Raw genomic sequence first — 13,546 nt, forward strand, 5'->3', positions numbered from 1 at the left:
GTCAGGTGGTCGTTCGTTGGTGATCTTCTGGCATTATCGCGCAAGTGGTTGAGTTGGCTCTCCCTTGTAATTGCTATGTCCAAGCTTCGCATAAGCGTAGGCAGTGACCATGGATATAGAGAAAGATTTCAATCGAGCACGGCACAGAACTGTTATAGTGAAACTGCCAACCTTTGGGTTTCCTGAAACGTTGTGCAAATGTGTCATTTAAACTCTTAAAGGCTGGTGTTCCACAAGGCTGCGTGCTATCCTACACTGCTACACTACAGCATATCAATGATATGCTGCAAATTAGCGATATTAATTGCTACCCGTACAAGTTTCTGCGTTCACCGCTAAAAAGTTCCCCTTTGCCGTCCAAAATACCCACAGAGAATATTGGCATACTCGGCGTCGATATATTGACCGACCGCTACGTTCAGTTTTGTGGTTCAGTACTTGGAAGAGAAGGCCAAATTTGACTCTAAAAAGCTTGATGTCCTCAATAGAGCGAGACAGTACTTCACTTGCCTCCGCCTACAACTATAGAAGGTACAATTTCGACCTCAAATGGGAGGGTACTGTTCTCACCCCTGGTACCAGCTTCTTCCAGTTGACCGCATACAACGAAAAGCGATTCGAATCATCGATGATCAAGTGATCCCCCATCGGTGTTGGGTAGAGATATTGGTTTTCTCTGCATCTTCTACCGCAAATATCAGTGGGGAGTGTTGATAGGATTTGTTCGGATTGATTTCAAAATTGATAAAAGTTCGGATTGATTTCAAAATTAGATAGTTCCTATCAATTTGAATTTGGTCTTGTCAGTGACAGTGAAGTTTTAAAAGTATTGCAATCGCTTAAATCTCAAGCTTACGGCATTGATGACATCTCTTTGGACATGATTAAGCTAACTACTGCCGTTACTTTACCTACAATTACCCATATAATAAATTATATAAATTCCTATTATAAATTCCTCTCTTAGCACTGCCACTGTTCCAGATATATGGAAAAATGCTTTAGTCAGACCTTTATCAAAAGTAGGCAATCCAGGTGTTCCAAAAGATCTTCGACCTATAACCTTATTGCCATGTCTTTCCAAGATCCCGGAGAAGATAGTTTATAATCACGTCACAATATACTTGGAAGGTCATGGATTCTTACCAGATCTACAGTCTGGCTTTAGGAAGAACAGAGATACGTCAACGGCTCTTGCTGATGTTGTGGGCAACATTCTGAGTGCTCAAGATTCCGCGAAAAGCACAATACTGGTTTTGCTTGATTACTCCCGTGCGTTCGATTCTCTCAACATCCTGCTACTTCTAGCCAAATTAACTCATTATGGTTTCACGCCATAGATTGTGAAATAGTTTGCTAGCTATTTGTATAACCGTATACAGACCGTTGCTGTGACACATGAAAATGGCTCAACCGAACTTTCAAGCTGTAGTGCTGTCACACGCGGAGTGCCTCAGGGCTCTATCCTTGGTCCTTTGTTATTTATTTTTTACACATCCGACATCATTAGGACTATTGAACACTGTAACTTCCACGTGTATGCAAAACGATATACAGCTTTATGTCTCTTTTGACCCTTCAAATACGCTCGATGCTATTTCCATGCTAAATTCAGACCTTTCTCGAATATTAAAATGGTCCTCATGTAACTGTTTGGTGCTCAATGTCAGCAAAACTAAATATATGGTCCTAGGTACACCAAACCTTATCAATAAAGTCCTAAATTACAATTTGTATATCATAATAAAATAATGTGATTGAACGTGTTCCAGTTGCTCGAAACCTAAGTATTCTCTTCGAAGAGAACCTCAAGTTTGAGAAACATATCAATGCCATAATATCCAATTGGTTTTCAAGAATTAAGGTTTTGTACCGGATTAGATTACCGGCTGCAGTTTTCCTGAAACGATACGACTCAGGGACTTTTAAGCATAGAGCATACTCCCTTAAAGGCTGTCAATGCATTTTTTGACCCCTGGTTTTGCGGATGTCCATGAACGGTTGCCTTATCAAATCCCGTGTGTCTCTGTTCCGTTTGTCCGTCTTGTAATTAATTTCAATATGCTAAATATATTTAGTATCGTATATTTTCACCACTGCCTTCCACTACAAAGGCAAAACTTACTGCTGTATGCTGTACAGACGTTATTCAATTCAAAACTGAGGCATAGTTTTATCATAAGTCTATGGAAATAATAAATATCCAATTGTGGCTCAAAAAAGCACCACCTACTTTTTACACACAGTATGAAATTTGTATGAAATGTATTGGTTTGAGTATGAAAAAAAAATTTTGTTCTCATTCCATCGTAGATAGAGATATTAATAGTATTCTATGTCTTTGTTATCAGCTAACTTCATAGCAGTGTGATTGACCTGCTACTTGCTAGTTTGCACTTTGCGTTGAAATCGTAATTTGATGTTTCGACTTTCGAGTGAAATATAATTTCGAATGAAGACAGCTACAGACTACAATGCGAGTGGCGAGCGCACAGTGCTTTGATGACGAAAATGGCGGATTGACTAGTTTAACTGCCGCAGTGCTACGTATTTTTACGAAATATGTCTATTTATGATGTGAATATGTGATAATGATGAATTAAAAACTATAGCGTAGTGTTCTATTTACGGCTTCAATGATGTGGCGGACAGATATGTGTCGTTTTGGGATTGGAAACTGGATTTTTTTACTTGTCTGCTTACATTTGTTTACGCACAGCCAAGGTGAGCTTCTTTCATATAAATAAAGCCCTTTATTATTGATCGCCTTACAAATGTCTCTGTTTCTGTATTATTTAAAAAAATGTATAATATAATTGAAAAAATTTAGATTTTATTAGTACTGAATTCTTAAATATTTCCTTAACATGAGTTATGTTTCGTATTAAATATATCAATATGAATTGAATACCTATCTTATCGGGATGTAGATTTATAAAAATTAGAGATCGGCATTAAGTATTTATAAACATTACATTTTAATACGTTAAATGCTACGATTTAATTTAGCTTTATAAACAAATTTTATTTTAAGATAATAAATAATAACACCCACTGATATAAAACAAAACTGTAATTATTATAAATAAACCTATTTAAATATATTGATTAGTATTGAAACCAATACTGTGTGTTGTGTTCTCAATGTTATTGTTATTGGTTTAATAACTTCTTTAAATTAATGAACTATTTAATTATGTGGAGCCATTTTGATATTTATCTGAATTTGCCTGTACTCTGTACATAGTTATAATACTAAAAATCTCTGACTAAAATTAGACAAAAAAAATGTTTTTTTTTGTTATATCCTGATGAATCCTTCTGTTCTCAGCTCTGTTTGAATGAATGAAATAATAATAAAGTCATTTATTTTAGAGCAAGTCCATATTACATTGTACAATTATTATTGAAATACAAATTTGTTAAATCTAAACATAAGACTAAAATATAAAACAAAAGTTATAAATAAGTATAGTTAAAATAAGAAAATAAATTGGCATCCTAATTTTATTTTTGGTTCTCGCTGTGGTATACAGACAACCAATGCATCATATCATGTTCGATCAACAGCTAAAGTCAATGTTTTGTCTCACTTAATATAAAAAAAAACCTTTGACTTATTTTTACTTTTTAAAATTTTATATTTTGTGTTCCATATCCTATGTGCCATGGGTATTTAGATATACTTTGTCATATGGGTATTTAGATATGTAAACATTACTTTGTTTCGGTATGAAAGGCGCCATAGCTAGTGATATTACTGAGCAAATGAGACTTGACATCTTATGTCTCAAGGTGACAAGCGCAGTTGTAGTGCCACTCAGAATTTTTTGTTTTTTCAAGACTCCTGAGAGGCACTACATTGTAATGGGCAAGGAGTATCAATTACCACCAGCTGAATGTCCTGCTCGTCTCGTCCATTATTATCATAAAACTAAAACTCAGTTCCCAAGCCAATAATCTGTTATTTCTAGCAGGAATCTCATGAACATATGGACTCATCTATGAATTGAACATGTCCACTTCTTGACAGACTTCATTATATAGAGAGTGACTGTGATACAAATTAGAATCACCATAATTTGTGCGTGTTTTGGGTAGACTGAACATTTTCGTATGAATGTTTTTAAAATTTTTCTTATGAAATTTTATTATTGTATTCATTTGATCATGACTAAGAGACTTATGACTGTGAAACTAAAACACCAGTAATGCTAAGGCTAAGTGTACGCTGACACACAGACGACGCAGGTCCATGCAACGCAGGGCAGAGCAGATTTTGTAACATATGTACCTACGTACTAAGAAAAACGCACGCTGCGGCGCAAACACGTACGGCGCAGATATGCGAACGGATTTTAATGACTTTGTACATATTATGTATTTTCCAGCTAATTCTTAATTGTTTTTGCAATCACAAATCACTTAAAAGAAATATTGCATTGTGTACCTTGTTTGTATGAAGACCTGTATAGCCGAGTGGTTAGCGATCCTACCTACTAAGCTAGAGGTCCCGGGATCGAATCCCGGTAGGTACAAGCATTTATATGATGAATCTGGATGTTTGTTTCCGAGTCATGGATGTTTAAATGTATTTATGTATGTTTATATGAACACAGGCTATATATATTTAACTTGGGGCAAGATAATTTGTGTAAAAAGTGTGCCAATACGACTATAGTGTGTGTCAATACTATGATACTAATCATCCAGACTATCCAAAAAAGACATTAATAGGGTTATAAGGGGTACCTCTTGCGACCGCCTCAGCTTTCCAAGAAACTGCCGCTTGTGTAATAATAGTATATTACGCACCTAGGGAGAAAAGTAATGACAATGTCCTACTTATCTCACGTGGTGCGTATACGATTCTTTTTCCCCAACTGGATGAAAAGCTCGCTTTTAGTCCCTGGTACGAAGGACAAAAGTCGTCTTTCCGGGAGAGAATCGGCCACTTTTGTCCCTCGTACCAGGGACTAAAAGACAGCTTTTCATCGAGGTGGAATTATTTTTTTAAGTGTCCCGTATTGTAAAAGCATATATCTCGCTGACGTCATCCTAATTCTATGAACTCATTTTACTGGTCGTCTCGAACACGTCTATTCTTTATACTAGAAAACGCAAAAGTGGCTTGCTGCGTCGCAGCATACGCTCGTGGCCTATGTCTTCCTCTGTCGTCCTCTCCTGCCCTGCCTTGCTAAATATGTACTGTGCTGTCCTGCGTCACCTACGCTTCTCACATACGGTTAGCCTGAAACAAGGTATACAGACTACTATACTATTTATATAGCCATGGCCAGCGCTTTACGATATTATTCGAACTACGCAAGCCTGGAGACACACACTTTCTTTGCGTGACGATTCTGTCAGACAATCAAACAAATAGTCACAACCACAACGTTAAGCAACTTCACCAACGATAATATGTTGTATTTAAAGTGATAACCCTCACTTCTAGGATTAATACACAAATAAAATTTGAAAAACAAAATTTTATGAACGATGCGGGATTCGAGCCCACGACCTCCGGCGTTCCGTGCCGGTGCTCTAACCAACTGAGCTAACCGTTCGATTACGGCCTCGTTATAAAATTCTGTTTGCTTTGTTCAACTCTCAGGTTGTGGCTTCATCTACAGGATCTACTTTACAGTTGATAACCTGCTCAACCCCAATATTTGCACATTAGGAAATTGACTTGAGATGTCGCTCTTGTAAATCTAAACAATATGTTACGTTTTTAAAGTGATAACCCCCACTTTTAGGATTAATGCCGGAGGTCGTGGGTTCGAATCCCGCATCGTTAATAAAATTTTGTTTTACAAATTATATTTGTTCACCAACGATATGTATAAGTTACGGTGAAAAATATCGTTTTTGGAAGGTTAAAGTTGTAAATTAAAGTTTAGTAGCAATGTTTTGACTAATAAAGCCGGTATCTATATTGTTATGTATTTGGTCGAAGAACATATTGTTCGGTGTTGGATATAAAAGTACAGTTAGTTGCAAGTTGTGGGATGAGTCGCCCGCGTCGTGTCGTAAAACGAGCGTTATGATAAAGTGGGGCGCCGACTCCGCGACGACAACTAACGACTACTTATTATTCTTACTCGAAAAAGTAAAATAGATTGACTTACCAGTTTTACCAGTGCGAGGCTGCTTTGCACAGGATTCCGGCTAGACTATGGGTACCACAACGTAAGCATTATTGTGTTTCGGTCTGAAAGCGCGCCGTAGCTAGTGAATTTATTGAGCAAATGAGACTTAAAATCTTATGTTGCAAGGTGACGAGCGCAATTGTATTGAGTTTTGCAATAATCCTGAGCGGCACTGTATTGTAATGGTCAGGGTGTATCAATTACCATCAGCTGAACTTCCTGCTCGTTTCGTCCCTTAGTTTCATAAAAAAAAACTGCAGTAGCGCCCAGTGGTTTAAGGGCGCTGCAGTGGTGCGGCATCGAATACCGCAACGTCCATACATTTGTCACGTAGCTTCTAATCACAAAACAAGCTAAATGTCCAGTGAGACGTTCTCAGCGGTTATTGACGTCCGTATTAATCTGAATGGTGCTCTCTCGTTGCACCGGGCCAGCCGGCGGCTATATAGAAACCTTCATTATCTGTAGAACTGTGCCCCAGAGTCAATAGGTTCGTAGAGCAACGTCTCGGTATGAGTAATAAAATACTATTTTAACCTAGCTTATACAGTAAACTAGCTGACCCAGCAAACGTTGTATTGCAGATATTAAAATCGCGATACAAAAGTAACTGTTGATCGTAGATGGTTGAAAATTTGAAGTTGTATGTATTTTTTAATGCTGACTCATAATCAAACAAATTAAAAAAAAAATGTCAAAAAAATAAAATAGTGTGGACCACCCTTAACATTTAGGGGGATGAAAAATAGATGTTGTCCGATTCTCAGACCTACCCAATATGCACTCAAAATTTCATGAGAATCGGTCAAGCCGTTTCCGAGGAGTTCAATGTTTAACACCATGACACGAGAATCTTATATATTAGAGATAGTATATAAGTTTTCATTAAAATGAGTTAATTATCTTTATCTCGAACGTACATCGAGACACGAAATATTGAAATATATACTTAAGATGATTTGATGATTTTGCGCCGCAGTTTGTTTATTAAAAACAAGGGAATGCCCCTGAAAAAAAATATAAGGGCAATCCTTATATTTTTTTTTATATTTACACTAGCCGTACCGCCCGCTTCGCTGGGCGAATTTTAAAAGGAAATAAATTTTTGAAGGAATGTTGGAATTTGAAAATAATAAGGATAAATTTCGCATCGGATGGTGGTAGTTTTATGTCGATACGATCAGTGGTTGAAAAAGGCCTTCAAAAACGTACTCTTGGGATAAGTCATTTATTGAGGTTTTGGCTCGCTTTGAAATAAACATCCATTTTACCAGAGATGCGGATGTAGAAATTCACCATTATAAAGGAAAACATCACTCTGACACTAATCCTAATGGGCCCGACTTTTAATTTATTATAACTTAATTTATATATATTTTTGTTTTATTTCTTAATCATTTAATTGCTTTACATTTTCACCAAGTCTTTACAAAATAAAAAAAACGCACATAAAATAATCGTTTGATCAACAATTGTACATATATAACTTTAAACTTAAGTGCGTAAGGAAGGGAACGACCCTCCCCACGACGTCGCGACTAGTAAAGCCATACAAATCATTATTATGGACAATCTATCAAGCCATTAGTCTACCTCCTCTGTCTGTTAGCACCTCTATCCCTAAACAAACATTTCACGGATATGACAGCTCCCGTGACGTAGTCTCGTTCAGTGGACGGACGGTCGTGCGAGCGAGACAGCCCGTGTATAACGTACAGGGTGTATTTATCGACGCAAACAGGATCCGGCTTACGATATCTCGAAAGGTAATTAACGGACCGCGTTTCCGAGTTCCGGTAGTCTTGTACGATTTCACTAACAAGATTAGTTAGTTTGGTGTTTAATGCTCGCAGCTTACATGTGTTAGTGGTGATTATCCTTCTTATGTCGTATTGTTTCCAAGGTCTCTGTCACAATAGAAATTGCAGTCCTTACCGGATAACTATACTTCTGTAATTTTATTGGTGTCATGTGCCTTTTTGTTATTTTTTTTTAATGAAAATAAGGGACGAGACGAGATAGACGTTCAACTGTTGGTAATTGATACGCCCTGCCCATTACAATGCAGTGTCGCCCAGGATTCTTGAAAAGCCCAAAATTTCTGAGCGGCACTACAATAATTGCGCTCGTCACCTTGAGACATAAGAGGTTAAGTCTCATTTGCCCAGTAATTTCACTAGCTACGGCGCCCTTCACACCGCAACGCAATAATGCTTACTCATTACTGCTTCACGACACAAATACGAGCCGTTGTGGTACCCATAATCTAGACGGCATCCTGTGCAAAGAAGCTTCCCAATTAGTTATCACAAACTCAGTTCTTCAACCACAGTTTGTGATCTCAATGTACTGCATCTCCAGTATACTATGTGTCTATGAAAGACGGAGCGTCGAAGTAATCAGTCATGTGGTCTGTGGTCATCGAACGTCACAACAGGTACTACCGTACTAGTCGTGACTTCCATTTCCTTTATCACAAAGATAAATGCTCAATGAAACCTTGGGTTATAAGCTCACTGGAATACTCAAAAACACCTCTAAATTTCTAATTCTCTGTTTATTTATTATTGTTACATTCTATATTTCTACCGCACACATCACGGGGAGAGATCAGAAGAGTCGTTCAGGTTGATACCAGCAGTTAATTCCAACACCGGACATTACATCATGCGCGAAATTTCACGCGCATCCCGCTAACGTTTGTCTTTGTGGAATCTAGTGTGGTGTTACGAAGGTCCATGGGCGGTTGCTTGACCGCTTCCCATCACTTGGGCCTTGCCCGTTTGTCCTCTCACATAAATAAAAACTTTCTTTAAAAGCGGGTATGTCATGGGCTATTAACCACACTCGACGTCTACTGTTTTTTTATGGAAAAGGATGACAAACGAATGTACCGGTGAAGTGATCACTGCCGCCCACATTCTCTTGCAACACCGGAGCGTTGCCGGCCTTTACGGAATGTGTACGCGTTTTTTTCGTATGTCGTATCGTCCCGGAAGCACCGCACAAAGAAGCTCATTCCACAGCTTTGTAGTACGTGGAAAAAGCTCCTTGAAAACTGTAGAGGACTGCCAGACATCCAGATGGTGGGATTGATATCCTAATTTGTGGCGTGTCGTTTGAAGTGGAATTCGGCGGCAGGAATCAGGTGAAACACTTCACTCTTCGGAACACTCCCCGTGATAAATGTGGTAGAAGACACACAATGAAGCGACGTCTCTACGCATCGCCAAGTGTTCCAGCCGTTCACAGAACACTGGGTCGCGGACAATTCGAGCTGCACTGCGTTGCACGAGGTCAAATGGATCGAGCTGATACTGGGGTGCGCCAGACCAGAGATAAAAGCAATACTCCATATGTGGCCGGACCTGCGCTTTGTAAAGCGCTAGAATGTGGGCCGGCTTGATGTATTGCGGTGCTCTATTTATGACGCCCAGTTTCTTCGAAGCCAATTTGGCTTTGCCTTTCAGATGACCGCGGAATTGGCAATCGCTCGTGATTTCTAGATCCTGTATTCCGATACTAAGCAAGGCTGTAAGGGAAGTGCTGTCAAAGAGCTGAGATATGACTGTGCGCCTCCCAGAGTCCAGTGATCAACTTCACATACTTGCTAGTGATTCTTTATCGTAAAAGGATCGACTAAACAAACATGATTACTATCTGTATGTATGTAATTACAATATCAACTTCATGTGTTTGATCTAAGCTTCATTTCAACTCTTCTTCAAAATCATCTTTCATTTTCTTCGTTTTTCTCTAAATTGTAAAACGAAACTACCAAACTAAAATCATTTAATTGAATTCCCTGCGCAGTGTTTCCGTGTCAATGTGACATTGATAATTTCAATATACAGGCGTACAGAAAAAAGACATACTGCATACTGCGACCCCAGCTGTGGTTCTGTGGTATGGGGTGTGAGTCGGTGCTATGTCTCCCGAGATTCCCTGGCCGGTGTCAGTGAGAGGAACATTCCGCCACGTCCTCCAATAATAACGTGCCCGATCTCGTGGCGAGTGTGCCCACTTATTTGGTTTCCTCATACCGCGCCTCATCACGTCTTTGTGTCCGCCAGACACCGGCTGTACGGTATTTATTTATTATTATTATAGCTGTCGTAATCCATTATCTATACATGTCGTAGGTATATTGTGAAAGTCGTGATATTCCAATTTGACTAGTGATATAATAATTTATTTATTTATTCAATGAACAAAGTTATCTTAATATATATAATAATAAAAACATACTCGCAAAACCTCTGAGCTTTATGTGCGAGCGATAAGTTCGCATTACAATACAATTACTTAAGACTTAATATAACATATAGTAGTAATATTAACATATAATGATAGATATTCCTGGTTATTAGCTTCTAGATAGAACTTTTTTAGCTTAACTTTGAAATTTTTCTTTTTTAGATATATATCTATAAGATCATTATGTAATGTATTTAATATCCTAGGTAATACATAGTTACTGGTTCTTTTACCATATATATTGTTATATTTAGGAAGACAAAACTTATTAAGGTAGGCTAGTTTCCTCATATTTTGTTTTCTTTCATATAACCGTAGATTGTGAATCAACTTCAGGTCAAATAAAAATGGCGACGTAAATTTAGCGAATATGAAAAAAAAACACCGAAATTTGTTGCTTTTTTGTTGCTAATTAGTTGGTAAAAAATATTTTTTTTTGCTCTAACCGATCGCAAAAAATCGGCAATAACGCTAACTTTACATTAAGATAGCGTGGGAATCACTGAATATAGACTGATCAATCAAGCAAATAGAAGTCAATTTATTGCTGAAAGATGCTCAGAAGAAAAACATATTTTTTTTTAAATTATGCCTAAAACAAAATAACCGGCCAGGCTAGCTTAACTAACGATTTTTCCGTGGAAAAACTATGATGAAAATTAGTTGCTGTTCATACTGCAGCTTGCTTTAGCAGAAAGAGTCAGCAACAAAATAAAAACCGGAAGTCAATAGAAGTTGGAGATCGGTTTACAAAAAAACCGGCCACGCTTGCTTAACTAACGATTTTTCCGCGGAAAAACTATAGTGAAAATTTGTTGCTCCTCACAGTGCAGCTTGTTTTAGCAGGCTTGTTTTAACAAAATAAAAACTGGTAGAGGCTGGGAGGGTCGACTTTTATTTTGGTTTTTCTTGAAAACTGTGTATTACGTTGTAATAAGAGTGATAGCACTATAATCGTGGACCAAAGCTCTATCAACTACAATTCATTAAAATTGGTTAGGTTAGGTTATGTTAGAACAGTTAAAACAACGCACGAGCCGAGCGTAGCGTGCCGCGACAGCGGCCGGCGAGTGCCAGAACCAAATAGTAGGCCAAATAGTTCCCCCCATTACCAAATTAGGGAGGGGGGAGGGTAGACTTTTATTTTGGTTTTTCTTGAAAACTGTGTATTACGTTGTATAAATGTTTTCCCTTTATCTCAAAATAATTCCCACGCTATCTTAATGTAAAATTAGCGTTATTGCCGATTTTTTGCGATCGGTTAGAGCAAAAAAAATAATTTTTAGCAACAAAAAAGCAATAAATTTAGGTGTTTTTTTTTTCAATTTCGCTAATTTTACGTCGCCATTTTTTCAGACCTATCAACTTCATTTCTTACATTTTAACGGCCTGGTTTTAGTGACATTGTTATGTCACGGGTACGCTATAGTGATAGTGTAAGGCAATGATACTTTGACAATTTGAATTAAAAAAATGATGAAGAATTTTTCGGGAGCTAAGTAACATTAAAAACTTTGTAATTTGAGCTTCTAAGTGCTTTATGTTATCAAAAACGTTCCTCTTACCTTACCTACTATAATGTTACATAATTATGGTATAGTTATTCAGGCCGTCATTCTTAACTACGCCATTTACGCCGCCGAAGATTTCAGCATCGGGACACATGACTATTATGTACATATACACATACATATAAAGGTAATATGTGGTAAAGCCAAATTGTATACAAAGTACCAAACGCAGCTGCGTCCTAGAAGTATGTTATTATAAGCCTACGCTGAACGGCCGTGCCCCGCGTTCGTAACACGACACTAAAGGCGCGCGCACAATGCTCGAGTATCAGCAACTGATCATTGTTGGTAATTACTAGCTACTAGGCTATTACCAGTAACCTAGCTTCTAATGAATCATTAACAGATTTTTAAATAAATAAACGTATTAATTGTTATTGTTGACAATTTAATTTATGTAGGTATGCAGAAAGGCGCACTGGCACGATTTCTAGAAACTGAGTGTCAAAATGTTAAAACCAGGAGCAAATAAAATAACCTTTTATGCGTACTACTCGGTGGCGTCGAGTAATTAAATCTTTTGTTGGGCGATGTTGATTTACCACTCTTTGGGGGAGGCCTTTGTCCAGCAGTGGACTGTCTTCCGGCTGATATGATGATGGTGTTAAGTAGAAATCAACTTTATAAAAAAATTGCTTGTGTACAAAGTACACATGTCAGAAGTGAAACTTGAATTGTGCATGAACCTCTAAACTGCATATGAAGTCCTGGTACATGTGGCTAGGATGACACATGATTTCAACCGCTATGAAAGACATTAGTATTACTGCTACCATTTTTATGTTCTTCTGGTGTCTACTCGCGTCATACATAATACAATCTCTTCTTCAACAGCTATGATCGCCTGGTACCAAAAACACTTATTCTTATCTCATTCTTTCCCACGTTAAATGTTATGAATTAATGTGTTTCTCTTCTTCAATTCATCGACATTCAAATCACAACTAAAAAGAGTTTTCATTTCAATAAGCGCCTTTTCAATAGATACTAAAAATAAATTTATAGCTACAAAAATTTTTGAAAAATATGATTTTTTAATATATAAATAATTTGAACGGTACCTACGTTATTTTTATGAATATAGGCTTATGTTTATATAATTTCAATGACTAGTCGTGTAGGTCCAAAGTCTGTTTAGTTTTAATGAGCACAAGTAGCAAAAAACTAATCGCCACTCTTATAAATAAATAACTTCTTGTGAGTGTCAGACACACTGGGGTCATAAACAGACACCACATGTGGCAGCAGCGCCACGGCCGCGCTATGCTGTAGCTTTACAGGTTGAAATAATTAATTTGGCGAAGGAGAAGCCTGTGCTCAAAGTGTAACAATGTATTCGGTGCTGTGGAAGCCGAGTTCAATGAAATATTGATCGAAAGCGTCTCAATACTTCGAGCTGCATTCTATTGGTCGAGAACATTCTGGTAGAATACGTGCTTTAGTAGCGCCATCGATTCTGTGACCAATAATTGAATGGCAGAGCTGTGTCAAGTGTGCACTGTGAGTATCCAACGGCCGTGCAAAGCGATTCAATTGATCGTCTGTTCGCCGCTGTAGTTTCAG

The sequence above is a fragment of the Leptidea sinapis genome, chromosome 35 (assembly GCF_905404315.1).
Source record: "Leptidea sinapis chromosome 35, ilLepSina1.1, whole genome shotgun sequence".
In the NCBI taxonomy this organism is placed as follows: domain Eukaryota; kingdom Metazoa; phylum Arthropoda; class Insecta; order Lepidoptera; family Pieridae; genus Leptidea; species Leptidea sinapis.